The sequence below is a fragment of the Tamandua tetradactyla genome, chromosome 1 (assembly GCF_023851605.1).
Source record: "Tamandua tetradactyla isolate mTamTet1 chromosome 1, mTamTet1.pri, whole genome shotgun sequence".
Taxonomy (NCBI): domain Eukaryota; kingdom Metazoa; phylum Chordata; class Mammalia; order Pilosa; family Myrmecophagidae; genus Tamandua; species Tamandua tetradactyla.
The window spans coordinates 110,236,673-110,248,419 of record NC_135327.1 but is presented as its reverse complement, the minus strand read 5'-3'; the positions used below and the strand labels follow the sequence as shown (position 1 = coordinate 110,248,419).

At 38.5% G+C, this 11,747-nt stretch overlaps 1 long non-coding RNA gene and 1 pseudogene across 5 annotated transcripts in view; one reads left to right on the top strand and one right to left on the bottom strand.

The window, feature by feature from the left end:
• The first annotated feature begins 925 nt into the window (after positions 1 to 925).
• Positions 926 to 11,747, top strand: part of LOC143651769 (uncharacterized) — a 42,865-nt gene continuing 32,043 nt past the window's right edge. For all 5 annotated transcript variants that reach the window (XR_013160214.1, XR_013160204.1, XR_013160213.1 and 2 more), the window contains exon 1: positions 926 to 1,037. This is a non-coding gene — a long non-coding RNA (uncharacterized LOC143651769). The remainder of the gene's footprint in view (positions 1,038 to 11,747) is intronic.
• Positions 7,410 to 8,920, bottom strand: LOC143678977 (large ribosomal subunit protein eL6 pseudogene; annotated as a pseudogene).

The window sequence follows — 11,747 nt, the reverse complement described above, 5'->3', positions numbered from 1 at the left end:
GAGTGGCAACACACAAGTGGAGGGCAAGAGTGACAGACATAGAGTAGGTCATCAAGGACCTTGGTTCCTGGGCTAATGAGTTTAGTTTTTGTAGTAGGTAATGGGAGAGAGTGAAGAATTTCAAACAAGGAAATGGTAATGATAATATTTATAGTTAGCAAAATCTCTTAAATTATATGTTAGGATCAATTGATGGCAGAAAAAACCTGAAAGCAGGAAGGTCAGTGTAGTAATTATTGAAATATTTCAGTAAGAGAAAATAATTTTAAAAAATCAGGCCTTATCATTGAGGATAAGAGAGTAGATGAAAGGAAATATGTGAAATAAGTGGAATAAAAATGATTTGTTAAATGCTTAGGTGTGAGAGGTAAAGAAGCATTGAAGTCTCTGTATCAGCTGAAAGGATGGGTCATGCTTCCATTAAGTGAGAAAGCAAATACAGACAGGTGAGCAGGTTTTTATGTTGGAGAGTGGATGAGTCCATTTTCGTACATACTGAGTCTGTGATCCAAGTAGAAATACTAGTAGTTAGGTGGATATAGGTCTGCAGCTTAGAAATTAGATCTGGCTCAAATAAAAGGTGGTGAGAACTTAGCCCCTGGAATGAATGAAATTTATCACAAGTGTATTTGTATATTTGCTTGTTCACCACAGCATTTTAAAATTAAAGGATTTTATATCAAAATCTTAATTTGAAACATCTCTTGAAAAATAGACGAAATGGCAATGCCAGTCTAACTTTTTTCTTTGGTGATAATCTGCTGCCCTGCACAGTTACTACCTCTTATGAACCAAATATGTGTGCTGCACCTGCAGCTTCTTGCCTTCATCCTTAACTGCCTACTTAAGCAGTTAAGTAGCCCTATGGGCTTCACTCATTCCGTTATTGTTACCAGACAAAGGTGATGGATTCTTTTGTGATGCACTCAACTAATTCCTGAGGCACTGGGGTTTCACAGAGAGAAAAAGTTTATTATGAGGCATGTAGCAGGAGAGCAGATGGCCTAGTGGACGAAGATCTGTCTCCCCAAACTGTGGTAATTTTGACAGTTTTATAGCATTAAAAGATGGGCAGGCTTTAGGATAATGAGCACAGTGGCCCCTGATGATGTAATTAGAGGTGATTTAATTATTGAGCACGGGCAGATTACATATTTAGTTATAAGGGATGTATGTAAGAAAATGGTGGCCTAAGATGATGTTGGGCATGATTTTTAGTATTGTAATGAGGTGTAGGTGACTTGTAGGTTAAAGTCTAAGTACTGCACATGTCAGGTGGGCCCACTTTGGTTAGATCCAATCTTGGGACCCACGACCCTGCATTCATGAACATTAGGGGCTGTCTTTAGTGATTACAAAACTCTAAAATTGAAAAACTGGATGAATGTGTACAAATGTGGGTTAGTCTCAAGGTTTTACAATCACAAGGGGACAAGATAAAGGCTAAACAATCATTATCAGAGATCAAGACAGTTGGATTTCAGTTCAGTGATTTCAGGTATTACCCTCTTTTTTTTTCTTTAATATTTCTATTGAGAAATCTTCGTACACACAGCCCACACATGGTGTACAATCCATGGCTTTATATCATCACATAGTGTGTATTCATCACCATGATCACTTTTAGAACACTTGCATCACTCCAGAAAAAGAAAAAAGGAAAAATTAACACATCTCATACCCCTTACCCCTCTCTCTCATTGACCACTAGTATTTCAATCTACTCAATTTATTTTACCTCTTGTCCCCCCTATTATTTATTTCCCCTCTGTCTATTTTAATACACTTGGGAAGTAAAAAAAAAACAACTATATACTGATTTAATAATCATAATCAATTGTTAATCCCTAACTTCATGATTATATTATCATCCTGCCCTCTTTAGCCATTTGATTTGCAGGTTTTCCTTCAGTCTTTGATATACAGGTCTCTTTTAAAAGACAACGGGCATACATGGGTCACTTATATTGTCTGTTTGGATTCTCTCAAAAGCTGAGCCTGAGAGAAGGACTTGGGTGCTAGTAGTTTATTTGGAAGGTAATACCAGAAATAGAGGTGATAAGTAGGAAAGAGTGATGCAGGCATGCAAGGCACAGCAATGAAGTGGGTTTCTGCTGTAGGCAACTGAGACTCTATTCTACTAGGTTCCCTCTAAGAAACAGGGAGAACTACACCTCTGAATTGTTAGACCCAAAAGAACAGGGCAGCAGGGACATTTATCAGTGGACTCCCATCGCCATTGGTTGAGGTTGGGCCTGGAAAATTACACCTCTTCGCCTCAGGGCTGAGTCCAGCCAGGTTGCTCTCAGATGCTTACTTCCTTGCAGGGGCCTGTCCTCAGGCAGAGAAGTGGTCAGTGAGCAATAGCTCTCCATTGTTGCCGTAAACTCAGGTGGGGTCTGACGGATATAGCCCTCTTAGAGCTGCCTACCTTACGGGATTGTAGATTGTCTTTTTTTAATGCTTTGCATGGGCAATAACAATTATTTCTGCATTCTCATGTTTAAATTATTTCATGTTTTTTGCTTGTTTGTTTTTGGCATGGGAAGTTTCTAGGAATCAAACCCAGGTCTCTGGCATGATAGGAGAGAATTCTGCCACTGAGCCACAGTTGCACTGATATCATGTTTGCTTTTAATACATATCAGTTGGAATGTAAGATGAATAATTCCTTAAAGGGATATATTATTTTATATGACTGGAATTTTGGATCAATTCTTAGACCCTAATAATAAATTCTCCTTTGCTACCTTTTAGTATACTGAAAAGAATACTGAATTGATTGATTAAATTCTCCCTTATGTCAATAGAGTTTCCAAGAGCTATATAACATTTCTTTATAATAGTGAAGGCTCTGGAATAGGAAAAGGACCCAAGTTAAGGAAATGCTAAATTTTCATCTGGCTGGCAACTTTTTTTTGACTCAGGAAAATTTTTGATCTATGAACAAGACAAGAGTTTAGAAAGTCCATCTACACTTTAAAATGTTTGCACAGTACTTTAATTTTCCATCCAAACACCTAGCAATTTACACACAAGCCAGATTGCATTTGTCAGCATTTGCCAAGCACCCTCCCCTTCAAAGGCTTTGACCTGGGCTAACTACTCACATGCAGAAGTGGGGCTCTGGCACAGTACCTGAGGGGCTTCATTAGTTGACTCTGTTCAGCTACTGCTACTGCTGAAGCTGAACCTGTGAGATGAACATACTGGAAAATGTGGGGCAGATGTAATGTAATACTTAAGAGGAGTATTCTAAACTTCTCATTTATACTCTCTCCTTTTATTATTTTCTCACAACTACAGACAAAAAAAAAATAGAAAGTGTCTAAGTGTCCCAAGATTGGAAAAAAAAAGATTATTACATTACAAACTGCCAAATAACTATAATATATGGATTAAATATATCTGTATGAAAAAATACATTATTGTGTTGTCTTCAGTGAAGTAAGTCTCACCAAATCTGATTCTTTCTTTCTTTTTTTTCCATTTTTTGCCCATTAGAGCAGTGTCAAGCAAAAACTGATGAACCAGAAAATACAATTCCCTTTCCCTTTTTTCCCTCTTTTCATCAATTTATCTGTATCAGGGAACAGATGCACCCGGCTCTAGAATTAAGTGAGATTGTAGCACGAAAACCAGGCATGAGGCCGCAGGCCTCCAGGAACGTTCTGCGAAGTTAGAACAGGCTGAGACTAAGGATCCGTAGTTTCAGGAAGCAGGTTTTATTAGCTCGTGCACACCAGGGCCCAGCTGAGTAACCTCAAAAGTCTGAGCCCCGAACAAAAGGCAACCTTAGCTTTTATAGACTTTTTGACATGTTAAAGACAAGGTACACAACTGGCTGATTTAAGTTGAGAATGGCCCAGAGCTGAACCGTTGAGGGGCCCCCACCCCAGGAATATCTTCTTTTGCCTAGGTGCATTTTTACCAGTTCCTGAAGGCTAGGGGAGGAGGTTTATATTCCAGGAAATGTGCCTTATCTCGCTTGCCTGCAAGGAGAGGGATTTGGGGATTTTCCACAGAGAGCACAGCTAGACCAGAAAGAGGGGAACTTTTTCCAAGATAACTTTTACTCTACTGTAAAGAGCTTCTATTTATAGTCCGCTCTCTAGGGAAGTGGTTATGAATATGGAGAACCCGCCCCCCCCCTTTATTAATTTCCTGTGCTGCTGTAACAAATTACCAAAAATATAGTGGCTTAAAGCCACAGAAGTTTATTATCTTACAGTTCTGGAGGTCAAGTGTCTGAAGTGGGTTTCCCTGGGCAGAGCTGTAATCTTTCTGGAGGCCCAGATGGAGACTCTGTTTCCTTGTATTTTCCAGCTTTTAGAGGTTGCTTGCATTTCTTAGCTCATGGCCACCTTCCTCCACCTTCAAGGCCAGCAATACAGCATCTTCAAGTCCTGTATTGACTCTGAATTCTACTGCCTCCCTCTTCCACGTTAAAGGAAGCTTGAAGTTACGTTGGGCCCACCTGGATAATCCAGGATATTCTACTTTAGTTAACTGATTAGCAAACTTAATCTATCTGCAAACTTAATTACTCCTTGCTGTGAAATATTACGCATTCACAGGTTCAGGGGATTAGGGCTTGGCTCTCTTTGGGGGGCATTAGTCCGCTTACCATACTTCTGAGATTCTGTGGGGAATCAAAGGCAGTTTTCCACTGTCCTGACCCCCCAGGCACTCTGACCCTGATCCGTGCCAGCAATAGCGACTGGGATCAGAAGTGTACTCTCCAGGGCCTAATGAATACACAGAGGAGTTGGAAATATTGCATATGTGAAAGTAGCCAGAGATGAGAGGGACATCAGGATGGGGTATAACTTTATTCAGACAAAATTTATAAGGATAATGTAAAATACTGTGGTACTGATATCAGTTTATTTTAATTTAACCAATACAGGCTGTTTTTTTTTTCTTTTCATATAATTTATTTTGAAAGAAGTGGTATATATTTAATGCAATTTAGTGGTATTTTGTTGGCAGCCTGTTATTTATCCATTTAAAGATCACTGAATATCCAATATGGGTGGCCCTGGAATATAGAAATAAATAAGATCCGAGGCTGGATTTCAAGTAACTCACAAGTATAATAGGCAAATCAGAAAAGCAATTAGGTGAAATACAGGAGGAGAAGAATTTTAGCATAAATATCAGAGGGTCTTATGGGAGTGTAGAGGAAACACACAAGGAAGAGTCCCCTAATTATGTAGAGGGGTGATTCCAGAAAGTCTTCCAAAAGGAGGTGACTTAGGAGAAGGGGATCAGACAATGGGTGTCATATTTGCCAAAGTTCATAGTCAAAAATGATCTTGGCCTATCTGGAAGCAAAGCAAGCTGGCCAGTGTAGCTGGAGCTAAAGTTGCACATGGGGATGAAACGAGAGAGGATACTGGAAAGGGCAATAAGTCCCAGCACATGAAAGCCCTTGTTTGCCTGAGATTCTGGAATTTACCATGTAAGCAATGGGTGTACAAAATCAGAATGACATTGTAGAGGGGAGATTGCAGTGGGGACATAGAGGACTTTACTACTGATACTACTACTTTAATTATAGGTTACAAGTATGATTTGAGTGTTTGCTAATAGAAAATAATTTTGAAAATTATCTCTCCATAATCCTGACACTGAAATAACTCTTATCCTTATCTGTATTTTACAGAAGAGAAAACTAAGAGTTAAAGAGATTAAGCAACTTTTTCCTGATACATGCTCTGATGGTTTGGAGGCTTTCTGGACCCCAGAACATCATATTCTTAAAGCTAATTCATTCCTGTGGTTGTAAACCTATTATGATGGGAGCTCTTGGTTAGGTTATGTCAGTTGAGGCACGCCTCTTAATCTTCTTGCCAACATCCTCTTTAAGTGGACATAATACAGAGAGAAGGACACAGAAGCTGAGAAAGAAAGCCAGGGAAACAGAGAGGGAGCCACTGATGCCAGAACCTGGAAACAACAAAACCCAGAAGAGGAGAGAGAGACCAGAACATGTCCCCATGTGCCTTGCTATTTGACAGTGGAGTCAGGTATCACCTTGATGATTTGGACATTTTTCACAGTCTCAGACATGGAAGCTTGTAACTTAATAGATTCCCCAATGTAAAAGTCAACCTATTTTATGGTATCTGCATTTCAGCAGCTTTAGCAAACTAAGTGGCTGGGGGTTAAATCTTATATCTTTGTCCCCCAAATCTTCATAAATCACAAAGGCAAGTTTACCTTGAAGCTCTGAAGCCAAAGCTTCAGGCTCTCTCACTTGCATGGGGCCTTTCCCAAATCTCGGGGCACATAGGGAGGAAGCAGTGTCCCAGTGAGAGTCACAGAAACTGGATAGTGGTGCAATAAAATGAGAAAATAATACGGGAAGAGGAAAAGATTGATGTTGGAGGGTGAGAAGTTATTTTTGAAGATTTAAAGTTTAATATGTCTATGAGATATTCAAGTAAAGATGTAGGAATAGGCAGTAAAAATATAGAATGACTCAAAATGTGTTGGTTTGGAGATACAGAGTTGGGATTCTTAGATATATAGCTATATTTGAAACCATAGCTGTGGGTGGTATTTATCAAGATCTAAGGCATTGTATTCAAAGAATGAAAGAAGACGGTTTGAGAAGGCACAATGTAAAAAAGCATTGTTTAAGATGGAGAAAGAAAAATTCCATGAGCAAGGGCCATAATTAAAAATATTTAATAGCATATATAAAATTTAAATGGTTCCATGAATCTAAAATTTTTTTAAAATTCTCTTTAATTCCCCAAGTAAACAAATATCTATACCTATCTACCTTCTATCTCTATCACTTCTCCCTCTTTCTACTCTCCTGTCAATGAATCGCTGTCATCTACTACCTATTTCTATATTTAAATTTATAACTGCTTCTCAAATGATATTCATTTTATTGAAAATAATTTATCAAATTCTATTCATTTTCAAATAATTAGTTGGGTTTTGGAAGTTGTTGATGTGACCTTTTGTTTGGTACGGTTGTTGAGAGTTAAAGAACACTTGCCTCTGAGCTATGCGTAACCTAAGGTACAACATCAAACCCTTCCAACACCTTCCTAATGATGTTATACTCATTAGGTGACTTCTAGTTTCATTACTGTGCTTTTAACATCACTGATATTGTTCATGGTCTTAAGTCTTCTTGCAGCCTCGGCTCTAATAATGATAGCATTAAATTTTTTTATTCTTAGTTGTGAGATTCTTACTTATTTATCTCTTTTATAAATTAAGTCATGAGGATAGTTTGCTATCAGGTCATATTTAAATAGACTGAACCTAGTCCTGTGTGCAGGTGAGGGCAGCATGGTGACTGTGAGGGTGCCTGTGGTTGGGTCTCTGGGTTTCCAGTCCTGGCTCTGTTACTGAAGGTCTTTTTGTTTGTTTCAATGTATTGGTTATTTGATTAGGTTCTTTGCAAGTTTAGAAAACCCATTTGGGAGGTAAACTTCATTTGTGAGAGAGGGCGCAGTATGCAGGTAGCCTTGGAGCTGAGGAACAGCTTTGATTTTTGGTATAAGTTGTGAGTCCACAGTTTTCTGAACGACCTTGCACTGTTAGGGAAGCTCAGATTTCTCCTTCTCTGTGTCGAAGATCTCTCCTTCCTGGTGTCTGGGCTTACCTAGCTTCTTCCTGAAGTAAGCATCAGTGAGATGTTTTGGGATTTTCACACCACTCATGTCAATTTTGGTGGAGGTGGCAATGAGAGACTTCTGGTGCATCCTACGCAGAGGAACCCTATTGAGGACCAACAGCAAGTCGCTTGTGACTAGACAGAATGGTCCCGGGAGGGCTGCTGGATGGCAGCCTTCTCACACGCAGACTGAAAAGTTTTCTTCCATGGCTCAACAGCTTCTGAGGCACAGCTTCAGTGGGATAAAATATAGACATTTTGCAAAGCTTAACCACTCTGGTACCTCCATTTTGGTCACCACCAATGGGTTTTGTTTTATTTATTTATTTATTTTGCATGGGCAGGCACCAGGAATTGAACCCAGGTCTCTGGCATGGCAGGCGTGAACTCTGCCTGCTCAGCCACCATGGCCCGCCCCACCAAAGGATTTTGTGACAGTAGTAAGAACCTTCTCCTCCTTTTTCTTTTCAATCCTGGATTTAGCTGCTGAATACTTCTTCTTGTCCATGGCCTTTCTGGAATGCACTGCAGATCAGGAATATCTGCCAATTCCTCTGACGAGGATCGGGTTTCGGCTGCACTGAGGTTCCCTGTCTTGGACTCTTACTTCTTGAGGGTCCTTTACTTAACCTTGCCACTGGCATCAGCCTTCTGGAGTTCAGGCTTCTTCTCCATAGTGGACAGCTTCTCAGCCTTTCACCTGCCATCTTGAAGGATGGGAAAGTTGTCACTGAAGCTTTAAATAGTATTTCTGTGCCTCAGTTTCCTAATACATGAAGTAGGAATGATGATACTAATTAGAGAACGCAAATGTGGGAATTTATATGTGGAATGGTGCCTGGGACAGAGCAAGCACTCTTATTTTTATTAATAAAATTAACATTTATTGTGTCTGTAGTGGGTGAGATTTTGGGTTTTAACAAAGTTATCCACTTAAATGGTGGGGTAATTGATAGGGAGAGTGAAAATGGAATACACATGAGGGGCATTCCCTAATTCCACACTTCTCCCATGGGCCTTTTCTGTTCCCTTGACATGAGTTTTCTGTAGCTTGTTGCCCTGTTCAGGCTGCAATGTCTCTCATCAATGTCCCGACACGTACTCTTCTAGCCTTTCTCCTACTTTCTCAAAGTGCCAAATCATGACTCTGCAGGCTCCACCACAGCTCTGGCGAAGGTGATTCTGAGAGCGTGCTGGCTTGCAGCCAGGACTGCTGACCTTTCTGCCAATGTTGGTCAGAGCCAAGGAAGGTAGATGGCAGTGTATGAAAGCCATGGAGAGCTACTGGGCAAGTGGGTGCTAGCTCTACTTCTAGTACCAGCCAGGCCTGGGTGGGTGCTGTAGCAGGGGCAGGGGAGCTCTCTGAAGCTCCTGTCGTGGGTGGTGTGGGGCAGAAAGAGAGCAGAGTTTTTAGGATCAGATAGACATGAGACCAATCATCTGTTATAGGTCTTGGGGTTTCCTGAAGCGAAATGGTTATGAGTGAATGCAAGAGGTAAAATATGCATTCAGTGACATGTTGACAATGAAATTTAGATACCATTTGTGGAGAGCATAAGATGTGATGGATGGAGTGATGGGAGCAGCATTGAGCAAAGCACAATTAAGAAAGAGACCTAGAGAGGCAGGCTAAGGCCCCTGGTGGTGTGTTCCATGGTGACATTCTATTGCTTCAGTGCTGAACGTGGCCTGAAAATATCCAACTCTAGGCTTTTCTCGGTGGCCTTGTGACATTGGCTTGTAATTCCAGTTTATACTTCTACAAATGTCCAGATAGCTTTTTTAGGGGGGGTTTAAATCAGGAGAAGTATAATACTCTATAGTAACCTTGACATACAGTGACAAGTTGTTTTAAAACTGAAGTTGACATACTATTTTTCTGATAGAGAAAGCAACCAAGTATTTGTCAGTCATTTTTTCAGAACAGAATAAAGTCTCCTATAGCATGGATTTTTCTTTTTTTTAATATACTGCTCTAAATTAATATATTAATTGATTTAATTTCCAATAGATACCTAATTTCACAGCTATGTAAATCGAGGTGCAGAGACCTTAAATAACTTGCCTGAGACTGCATAGCAAGTAGGTGGTACCTCTAAGATTTGCAGCAGGTTTGGTCCTAGAGCCCTTGCCCTGTGGCGTGTTAAAATACTTACTGCCCCTCGCTGGGAGATGGGAAGACATGGGGCCTAATGGTAGAATGTTCTTCAGCTTTTAACACCAATGTTGAGAAAATACATTGCAGAGTTGCAAAGTGGTTAATTTTCTAGTCCTTTCAGTCTTTGAATTGCAAGAAAAGAATAGAGGAATCTTTTTTTACTGATGGGTACAACTTGAAAGTACAGTATGCTAAAAATTGGACCGACAGTAGAAAAATTGTAAAAATACACACACTTGGTTGTTTTCTTTACATTCAAATATATTTTCTGATTTTTTAACAATATGATATAAAGCTCCTAACAATTGTAAGGGGCAGTAATAGTGCAATTTTAATCAGACACATTTTTTCTAAGATCAAATTACTTTAGGAAATGAATGTTTTTGTGAGAGAAGGTCTTTTGAAGTTGGTACTACCCTTTGAAATTGTTTCAAAAACTTAGTATTCTACTATGAAAGTTTAAATTCTATTGTTTTATATTTATTTTTACACATTTAACAGCATTACATTTTACAATTAATAGTCTATATTGATTAATTTACTGTAGGATTTAGAGAGCTTGTAATTACTTATATCATTAAAATATGATCTAACCAATATTCCTGAAACTGTAGAATGGCTAGAGATTGCTTTTAGGCTTTAAAAGTCAGAATATCTGGGGATATTTTATGTTTCATTTTCTTTGTTCTGAAATGTCAAATTGATTATTGCAGTCATTCAATCCTAATTTTAGGGTTTACCTTTATTCTCTCTCTTCCCTCCCCCCCTCATTCCTTCCCTTCCTTATCTACCTCTTTCTCTCCTCTTCTTTCATTCCTATTACTAGTCACTTTAAGTAGAAACATTATTCAAAGACTAAATTTATAAATTCCCTTCCTTTACTTATGCAATGTGGCATAGTCAGGACTTGATTTCTATCTACCATGCCCTTTTTTAGTTTCTCTTATGCTGGATTTCCTTCTTGCTTCTTCCACCCTAATATAAAATTCTAGCTAATGCAAAGAGCCATTTGCAGATCTACATTCTAGAAAAGCTTTTGGTTTATGGTGTTTTTACTTTGAAAAGATATTCTAGAAGTCTTTTCAAATTTCTCAAATGAAATTATCTTATCCTCCATTGAATATGTATCACATTTTGTGTATTTTAGTTCCTTTAATTTTTTTTAATCTCTTCAATTAGAGAAATTGAAGATTTACTATGATTACAGGAGACTCATGCAGAAAGTACAGAATTTCCATTACCACCCCCCCACACACATAATATCACCTACCATTAACACTTTTAATTAGTGTAGTATCTTTGTGAAAACTGATGAAACAATATTATTTTAATTATACAATTAAATATAGCCTGTAGGTTACGTTAAGGTTCACTTTTCTGTTCTACAGTTCTATGGTTTTTAAAACTTTTTATTCTGGTATCATATATATGACCTCATATTTCCCCTTATAACCATATTCAAATGTACATTTCTTTTTTAAATGCAATTTTATTGATACATATTATTTATCACATGCCATTTAATCATCCAAAGTGTAAAATCAACGGTTCACAGTATCACCATATAGCTGTGCATGCATAACGATTGACTTTTTCTCTTTTTTTGTGAAAAATAACATATATACAAAAAAGCAATACATTTCAAAGCACAAACACAACAGTAGTTGTAGAACAGATTTCAGGGTTTGATATGGGTTACAATTCCACAATTTTAGGTTTTTCCTGCTAGCTGCTCCAAGACCCTGGAGACTAAAAGAAGTATTTTTATTTTCTATTTAATTATCTCTGTTATAATCTTTTTCTTATTTCTGTCCTTCTGCTCAACTTTGGTTTAGTATGCTCTTCTTCTAGTTCCTCTAGTTATGAATTTAGATCTCTGATTTGAGATCTTTTTTTTTTTTTTTTATGTAAGGATTTGGAGCTACATATTTCTCCCTCTGTCCT